This window comes from Mus musculus, chromosome 15, assembly GCF_000001635.26.
Source record: "Mus musculus strain C57BL/6J chromosome 15, GRCm38.p6 C57BL/6J".
Classification (NCBI taxonomy): Eukaryota; Metazoa; Chordata; class Mammalia; order Rodentia; family Muridae; genus Mus; species Mus musculus.
Genome location: NC_000081.6, coordinates 60,291,028 through 60,300,341, shown reverse-complemented (window position 1 = coordinate 60,300,341; position 9,314 = coordinate 60,291,028). Strand labels below are relative to the sequence as shown.

At 37.5% G+C, this 9,314-nt stretch overlaps 1 pseudogene; it reads left to right on the top strand.

The window, feature by feature from the left end:
* The first annotated feature begins 3,345 nt into the window (after positions 1 to 3,345).
* Gm46507 lies at positions 3,346 to 4,554 on the top strand (annotated as a pseudogene).
* The last annotated feature ends 4,760 nt before the right edge of the window (positions 4,555 to 9,314 follow it).

The following is a 9,314-nucleotide window of genomic DNA, read 5'->3' as shown; positions in this document are numbered from 1 at the left end:
ATACCAAATGCCTACAGATATGTTAAAAGGAGCAGATCTCAACAATTGCATCACAAAATGTGTTCTCCTGAAGAATCCTGAGCAGAAATTTCTGTCTGCTTCCAGGAATAAGAATGGAATAAATCAGTCAGGCGTGGTGGCACACGCCTTTCATCCCAGCACTCGGAAGACAGAGGGAGGCGGATTTCTGAGTTCCAGGACAGCCAGGTCTACAAAGTGAGTTCCAGGACAGCCAGGGCTATACAGAGAAAACCTGTCTTGAAAAAAAATCACAAAAAGAAAGAAAGAAGGAAAGAAGGAAAGAAAGAAAGAAAGGAAGGAAGGAAGGAAGGAAGGAAGGAAGGAAGGAAGGAAGGAAGGAAGGAAGAGAATGGAATAAATTTGTTTGTTTCTCATAAACACTGTGAATCATGTAGCAGACAGATATAAAATAATTTTTGAAATATACATTGTTTTTTAAAACAATTTTTTATTAAATATTTTCTTCTTTTACATTTCAAATGCTATCCAGAAAGTTCCTATACCCTCCCCCTGCCCTGCTCCCCAACCCACCCACTCTCTCTTCCTGACCCTGGCATTCCCCTGTACTGGGGCATATAAGCTTTGCAAGACCAAGGGCCTCTCCTCCCAATTATGGCCGACTAGGCCATCTTCTGCTACAAAAACATGCACTGTTAATATGTGTATTTATTCTGAGCCTTCCTTATTTCTCCTATGCAGAACTTGCATCTCAATGTTGACCTAATTACAGATTGTTCTTGCTCATATATATTACCTTGAATCCCTCTTGCAATGAACCTGAGGTTCCTAAGTTGACATCATGTTACAGAGAGTGTTATTCGAACAAAACCCATCTCTCCATCAATATTGTCCCTGCAAAATTATTTTGTACAAATGAAAATGCTTCTATATTCATTGCATGAGAAAACGTGAAGCTGTCATCCTCAAGCCTCATTTTCTTTTATTTACTTTATCTGATGATTGCTCATATCTGTTTCTAATCATACTGTGGACAAGAGGAAAGATAATAGAAAAATTAATATTAATATTAATGATTCATTTTTGCTGTCAACTTGATTGAGCTAGGAAAGATACTTCTTATATATTAACGAAGCAGTAGTTTTTGGTAGATTTATGTGGGCTTTTTCTGGCAGGTTGGGTGAAGAATATGTCCCGTCTTGAGTTCTTGATTGTGGGTACAGAACAGTATAAAAGAAAAGGATAAGGGAAAGCCACTCTAACACCTGAATCCCCTTTTATTTTCTTTCTAAGGATCAAACAGCAACTATGCCTACCTATCCAGGAAGGACTTCATCTTCTCAAAACTTGAGCCAAAATAAATCTTTCCTCCATAACCAGTTGCATAAATAGAGATGGAGAAGGCTTTATGTAACAAGGTTAAAGAGAAATGTGAGAGATAAAAACAGGGGTCACTATGATCATACTCCCTTTGTATACACATATGAAAACCCCAGAAAACAAATCACACCAAAAGAACTCAGAGTGAAAATCCACTGAATTTTGATAATGATTAGTTTGGTATTTGAAACAAAGCGTATGGGGACTAATTATGAAGCTCATAAATATTAACTGAGTCAGAGCAATCCATACTTAGCTCACAGTAAGTTAATGATCTCAAGGTCTATTTGGCTGGGTTAATCCACATCTGGAAAGAAGCACTTAGTACACATAACACTGTTAGCGGAATATAAATTTTCTGGAATATGAAACAATGAAAATAACTATGTTAAAATTACTTCAAAGTGGAAATTTATAGAACCCATCATGCTGGAACACAGCAAATCAGGAAAACAGATTATTTTTTTCAAATGTACCTATGTTTGAAAATGTATTATTCCCCACTAGTAATGTGTGATAAGGCTTTTCTAACTATCTGAACCTTCTCTCTGGTGAGAATTTCCTTAACATGTTACTTGTTCTCTAATAAGGAAAAATAGAACATAGAAGCCATGGAGATCCATATAGGATCCTAAAAGATAAAGAAAGAAAACATGGCTGTATACATAGAGACTAAAAGTAGACCTTAAAATTATAATAGACAAGATCATATGAAACTCCATCCCTGTAGAAATAAAGTCAAAACACATAGATTAATTTTATTAAAGTTTTACCTCAGAAAGCATGTTATGATATCCAGTACATGGTTCACACTCTCAATTACAAAAATAAATTCCCCAAAACTGAGAAACTAGAACCAGATTATCATCATCACTGTTTCCAAAGTTAATCCCTGCAGGCATGGTGGAAAAGAAAAATTAGTTTGTATCCGTATTGACTGTTTGTGTTTCTCCAGGCAAGAGAAACACCAGTCAGCTTTACTTCCTTCAAATGTTTAGCAGTTGGTTCCTACCTAGCTCATGGAATAGAAGAAGTACAGCATAGAATCATATTTCTAAACTATTTTTAAAAATACAATATGCCGTAAAGCTCTTACTCTCAACACAATTGTTATGATCAAATAGGGAAATCCAGGTGATAAAAGGGACAGCGAGGGCTACAGACAAATCTCAAGCGTCCATCTTAGAGGAAAAGGCCAATTGTGATAAGCACGGGATGAGAGATGGTTGCCAGGACTTATATGGTTCCAGTCCTTGGTATTTAACTTAAGAATCACTTTTGTAGGAGATACTGTATTTATTTGGTTAAATTGAACTTCGGATATGAGATAACTGACAGGTAAAGTCAATTGATTAGAAACTGTTGTTCCATTTGCCTTGTAAGAAATACGCATCCTTGGGTACTTTCTCTAGCTCCTTCATTAGGGGCCCTGTGTTCCATCCAATAGATGACTGTGAGCATCCACTTCTGTGTTTGCCAGGGAGCCAAAGGGGTCTGCAACCCTATAGGAATAACAACAATATGAACTAACCAGTACCCCCCAGAGCTGTGACTCTAGTTGCATATGTAGCAGAGGCTGTCCTAGTTGGCCATCAATGGGAGGAGAGGCTCTTGGTTTTGCGAAGATCATATGACACAGTACAGGGGAATGCCAGGGCCAGGAAGTGGGAGTGGGTGGGTTGGGGATCAGGGCGGGGAGGGGGTATAGGGGGCTTTGGGGATAGCATTTGAAATGTAAATGAAGAACATATCTAATAAAAATGTTTAAAAAAAAAGGAAAAAAAAGAGAAATACACATCCTGTTGACTATGTATGTATGTCTTTCTTTTATGCTACTGAAGAATGGAGTTTGTAATTTTAAACGTATCTATAATGATATGCAATAGTAAATAAAGATAAAGAGGAGGCCACCGCTCCTGCAGCTGCAGCGGCATCTGCACAACTGTACACTCTGGCTGTCTCCACTCCTTGCCGCCTCTTCTCCTTCTCTGCTACTAGGTGGCCAAGAAGGAAGACGCAATTCAGTCAGCATGGCTAAAGGTGACCCCAACAAACCAAAGGGAAAGATGTCTGCTTATGTCTTCTTCATGCAGACATGCAGGGAAGAACTGTCTAATATGAGGCTATGCCAGTGCCTGGCAAATACAGAAATGGATGTTCACAGTCATCTATAAGATGGAACACAGGGCCCCCAATGGAGAAGCTAGAGAAAGCACCCAAGGAGCTGAAGGAAGGGGTCTGCAACCCTATAGGTGGAACAACATTATGAACTAACCAGTACCCCCAGAGCTCATATCTCTAGCTGCATATGTAACAGAAGATGGCCTAGTCGGCCATCACTAGGAAGAGGCCCCTTGGTATTGCACACTTTATATGCCCCAGTACAGGGGAATGCCATGGCCAAGAAGCGGGAGTGGGTGGATAGGGGAGCAGGGCAGGGGGAGGGTATAGGGAACTTTTGGGATAGTATTTGAAATGTATATAAAGAAAATATCTAATAAAAAAAGTCGCCCATCACTGGAAAGAGAGGCCCATTGGACACGCAAACTTTATATGCCCCAGTACAGGGGAATGCCAGGGCCAAAAAGTAGGAATGGGTGGGTAGGGGAGTGGGGGGGAGGGCATGGGGGACTTTTGGGCTAGCATTGGAAATGTAATTGAGGAAAATACGTAATAAAAAAATAAAAATAAATAAATAAATTAAAAAGAAAAGAAAAGAAAAACCCGAAGGTTCAGTTTTGCAGTTTTCCAAGAAGTGCTATGAGAGGTCGAAGACCATGTCTAGCAAAGAGAAATCAACATTCGGTGAAATGGCAAAGACATAGTACTCTATGATCGGGAGATGAAAGATTATGGATCAGCTAAAGGAGACAAGAAGAAGAAGGACCCAAATGCCCCCAAAAGACCTCCATCTGGATTTTTCTTATTCTGCTCTGAATTCCACCCCAAGATCAAATCCACAAACCCTGGCATCTCCATTGGAGATGTGGCAAAAAAGCTGAATGAGATGTAGAATAATTTAAGTGACAGTGAAAAGCAGCCTTACATTACCAAGGCAGCAAAGCTGAAGGAGATGTATGAAAGGATGTTGCTGCCTATAAGTATAAAGGGAAGTTTGATGGTGCCAAGGGTCCTGATAAAGTTGCCTGGAAAAAGGTGGAAGAAGAGGAAGAAGGAGAGGAGGAAGATGAATAAAAAACTGTCTCCTTGTGAATACCTTAGATTAGGAGAGTGTTGTGATTGACACATCTCTTATTTGAGTCGTTTCAATTGTCCTTGTTAGGTTTAATTACAAAATTTGATCACGATCATATTGTAGTTTCTCAAGGTGTCAGTGGTTTACATGGGTGTCCAGAGCAGTATCAATATTGTACATAGCTCCAAACATTTTTAAAATGAAAAGGCACTCTCGTGCCCTCCTCATTCGATGCACTTGGCTTTTGGTGTGACAAGGCAATTGAAGATGTTTCTGGCATTTTGTTCTCAACTCGTAAGGTAGTGTTAACTATATGGCTATTGGCTAGAAATCCTGAGTTGTCAACTGTACATATCTATAGTTTGTAAAGAGAACAAAACAACCCAGACAGATTCTTGATGCTCCTTGTTTGGTGTGAAGGCTGTGAGGGGAAGATGCCTTTTGGAGGGGGCCGTAGCTCAGGGCGTGCACTGTGAGGCTGGACCTGTAGATACTGCAGTGGGCATCCATTTAGCCTCAGGTTGTCCTGTGTTTGTATATAGTGGCATACCATTCTGCTGACATTCTTAGTTGTGGATGGGGGAGGGGTCAGCTGGCATGAGAAGTGTTTGGAGTTTGTTCTTTTGTTAAATGCAGTAGGTTTTAAACTTTTTAAAGAAACTGTAGAACTCATCATTGTCAGCAAAGCAAAGAACTACTGCATCAATGGAAGTTCAAGAACCCTCTGGACCTAAACACAACTTGAAACTTTCTGTTATTTTTTTGTATGTTTAGAATGCTGAAATGTTTTTGAAGTTAAATAAACAATATTACATTTAAAAAAAATAAGGAGGAATTTGATACATGAGTTTAAAGGGGAGAATGGTAGATAGGGAGAGTATAAAGAAAGAAAACCTGAAATCATGGTGAGATCAAAAATTTAACAGCTGAAAAAATTGAAAAATGTCCTCTTCTACCAATAGTACTCATGCCTCAGCTCCCAGAATGTCTAAGCTGTCATGTTGTGCAGCAAAGGAGGCTCAAGGTTGCAAAGGGAATTACGATTGATAGTTAAGTGATCCAGGAGGGAAAAGGGATTATTATGGATTACCTGGATGGATCAAAGGGAATCACAAGGGTCTTTCTCATGAGTAGGATGAAACAGACAGAAATGTAAAGTAAAGGCTTAATTTCCCTAACAGCTTCAAAGATGGAGGAAGAAAGCCATGAGCACAGAGGTATAGTGTATGACTGGAACCTGGGGACTAGACTTAGCTCATGGTCTGGATGCACACTGGACCCTTGGCTGTACAATTGAAAGGAACTGAGTCAAACACCCAAATGAGAAAATAGACATATAAAAATGTCTGTAATCAGCCCCCAGAATCCTTTAATTTTAGTGTACCAAGACCTTGTTAACAGATTTCTCACCTACAGGGGTATAAGATTACACATTTCTGTAATTCTAAGTCATTATATTATTAACTTGCTATGGCAGCAATACAAAACAAATATCTGGGTTTTAGTAAAGAATATTCAATAATGTGAGCCATTCAGATTAAAGTACATTTAGAAATAAAATGGTATTTATGGCTTGGTTTTCTTGGCAAACAAATATTTCAAAGGAGAATTAATTGGTTGTGGTCCAGGAGGTGGCTGGAACCTGCATGATTGATGTTCATTCTAGAGTAGCATATTGAAGGATGAAGAACCCAGGGAGGAACATCAGAAGAAGCAATCTCTAAAAGATGAGTTGACACTAAGTGAATGGAAGAAGGAAAAAAAGGAAACTATTGAAAAGACATAGGGTAAAAGCAGAGAGGTAAGTAGGTATATGGAGCAAAGTTGATGGTATGTGTGAAGAAATCGAACATATGAAAAATGGAACTAATGATAAATGAAAATGCTAAGACATCTGTGGACCAGACTGGCCTCAAACTCAGAGACCCACCTGCCTCTGCCTCCCACATGCTGAGATTAAAGACATGCACCACTGCTGCCTAGCTGACCTTTTTAGCTCTCTGTAAGTGCCTTTTGTGTATGTGTAATCCCTTCAACAATTATCAGCTGGATATCTTCTCTTATTACTGATAGAGAAATAAAGGAAATACTCTGCATCAGAAACCGAATAATTGCTACAAAAAGAATTTGAACACAGATTCTGATCTTCAACGATGCATACTCTTATCTACTGCATATTACCACCTTCAATATCAGTTCTGTCATCTAACTGGCATTAGTGTTGCATAATTTTTTGCCCCAAAATATGAACCTAACAGAGGATGAGCCATTTCAAAACTCAACCCCTAAAGACAGGAATTCAAGGTTTTTTTCCATCTTGATGAGAGTATCTATCAACAGATTTCCCTTTTTGTTGGAAATAATCAAAACATTGGGCAATGTAGGAAAGGTATTTAAGATAAAGCATTGGAAATATAAATGAGGAAAATACCTAATAAAAATTAAAAAAAAAGATATGGGGCATTAAGAACAAGGGGCTGTGATGCTACTACTTAGAACACATGACAGAATCCTGATGATTCATAGACTGGTGTGGTAAGAAATAGAAACGGGAGATTGAAGATATGGGCTGACCAGCAGAACATTGAATGAGTTATTGTGTATGGAAAGATAGTAGGAGTCTGAGAAAGATTAACTTAAGTTATACAAACCTAGGAAAGAACAGCAAAGTGGCAGGAAATAGAAGAGAGTAAATAAGAGCTGAGACCAAGATTCAACAATCTAATGTAAATGCAACAGGAATCCCCGTAGAAGACGACTGGGTGGGAGGACAGATTAATATTCTGTAAATAAAAATACAAGAACTGAATATTTTCAAAGAAATTAATGAAATCCATCAAACCAAAGATTCAAGTGGCTGCGAAGACCCCAACAGAATGAATAGTGAAATAGTAAAGGCATATATGAGGGTTAATAATAAAACTTCTGAAACCGATCATTAAGAAGTCAGAAAAACTGACTTAACATGGAGGAAACCATGAGCAAAACAGTAGCAGGGCTTTCCTTAGCGACCAAGGGATGCTTCGGGTGGAGTGGTAACTTTAATGTTCTGAAGAACACTGGCAATCTGCACCCTATGTCTGAGAAACATTTTTGAAACATGAGTCAGAGATACTCTCTAGATAAACAAAAGCAAAGTGACTTCATTGCCGACATATATGTGTTACAAAAAAAATGTCTTTTAAAAAATTCAGACGAAAATAAAACGGAAATTTGGAAGAAAGTTATTAATAGTGAATTAAAAAAAAAACAAACCTTAGCTACAAAATGCCTTGATTTTAGATTTAATCACTTTCACAAAGATCACTTGACACAAAAGTAGTAATGACTGATCCATAATACACACATAAAACTAAACATGCCATAAGACAGTACAAAACAGTATAAAAGATTGAAAGAACTAAAAAAAAGGTAAAGGGGGGAGCTAATATATGTCATATGTGATAAGAATAAGAATATTTGTAGTTGAATATGTGTGTGTTCATATACTACTTGAGATGAAAATTCATGTGACTATTTATGTCAGCTCTATGTGACATACCATTTATGTTAAAAATAAACAACTCTTATAAATAAATAATCATTAAAATAGCTCAAATGAAGATGGAAAATTAGTAAAATATTCAAATCATAATTCTAATAAAGATATGTAAACGGACAATAGCCATATTGAAAATGACTAATGTCACCATTCAGACAATTCAAATTAATGTAGAGGATAATTCTGTAATCCTTTATTACCACATGGATGGCTAAAATTTAAACTACAGACAAAGTCATTATCAAAAGGATGAAAAGCAACTAGACTCTCATATACTTTCCTGGGAGTATAAAATGGTTTGACAAGATTTTTCGCAGTTAAATATCTATCTCCCCTATGAGCTTTACGTATAATCCATATATGTTTATCCATGTGAAATAAACATATCTACACAAATACTAGTACAAAAATATTCATAAGAGTTTTACTCAAATTACCCAACAACTGAAGGCAGACCCGTTCTACATCTGTGGAAGAGTAGAGTGAATTAATGATATGCCCAGAAGTCCAGCAAAATGCCATGAACAATGTTAAGAGACAGAAGTCATACAGGAAAGAGTCGATGCCATGCATTCTTACTGCCAACTTATACAAAATTCAAGAAAAGACAAAAGTAGTGGAAATTAAGGGAAATTTCAAGTTTGATTAAAAGGTTCAAGAAATATTTGAGCAAATATCTGTGATAAGCATAGATGCAAAATTTTCATCAAAATACCGGCAGACTGACAAGAAAGTATCAAATAGATCATTCATCATGATTCTGTTGGCTCTATTCCAAAGATACAGACATAGTTTCTCATATGGAAATTAATAAATGTAATATATCATGTAAGTGATCATAAAGACAGGAATCACACAATCATCTACATCTTTTATGATAAAAAGCCCTGGATGGAGGGAGCACACTTCAATCTAATAACGACAACATATGACATTTGAAGATTAAGATAGATTGAACCATATTCTCTTAATTTTGTTGCATATAAATCTTTCCTCAGTAAAAATGGTCAGATTTTTGTATACCTAAGCCCATGTTAAGTTCCATAGACTACAATGCCTGACCCTTGACAAGGCATGTGATGTGCATCAGACGTTGCAAAGGGCATAGTGATAGAATAGTAAAGACCCAAAGAGGGCTATTCTTATCTGGAGAGCTCATGATTCTGAGAACTAATCTAGTGGGAGACCCGTTCATTCTTCCTCAAGGAAATGCTAGGG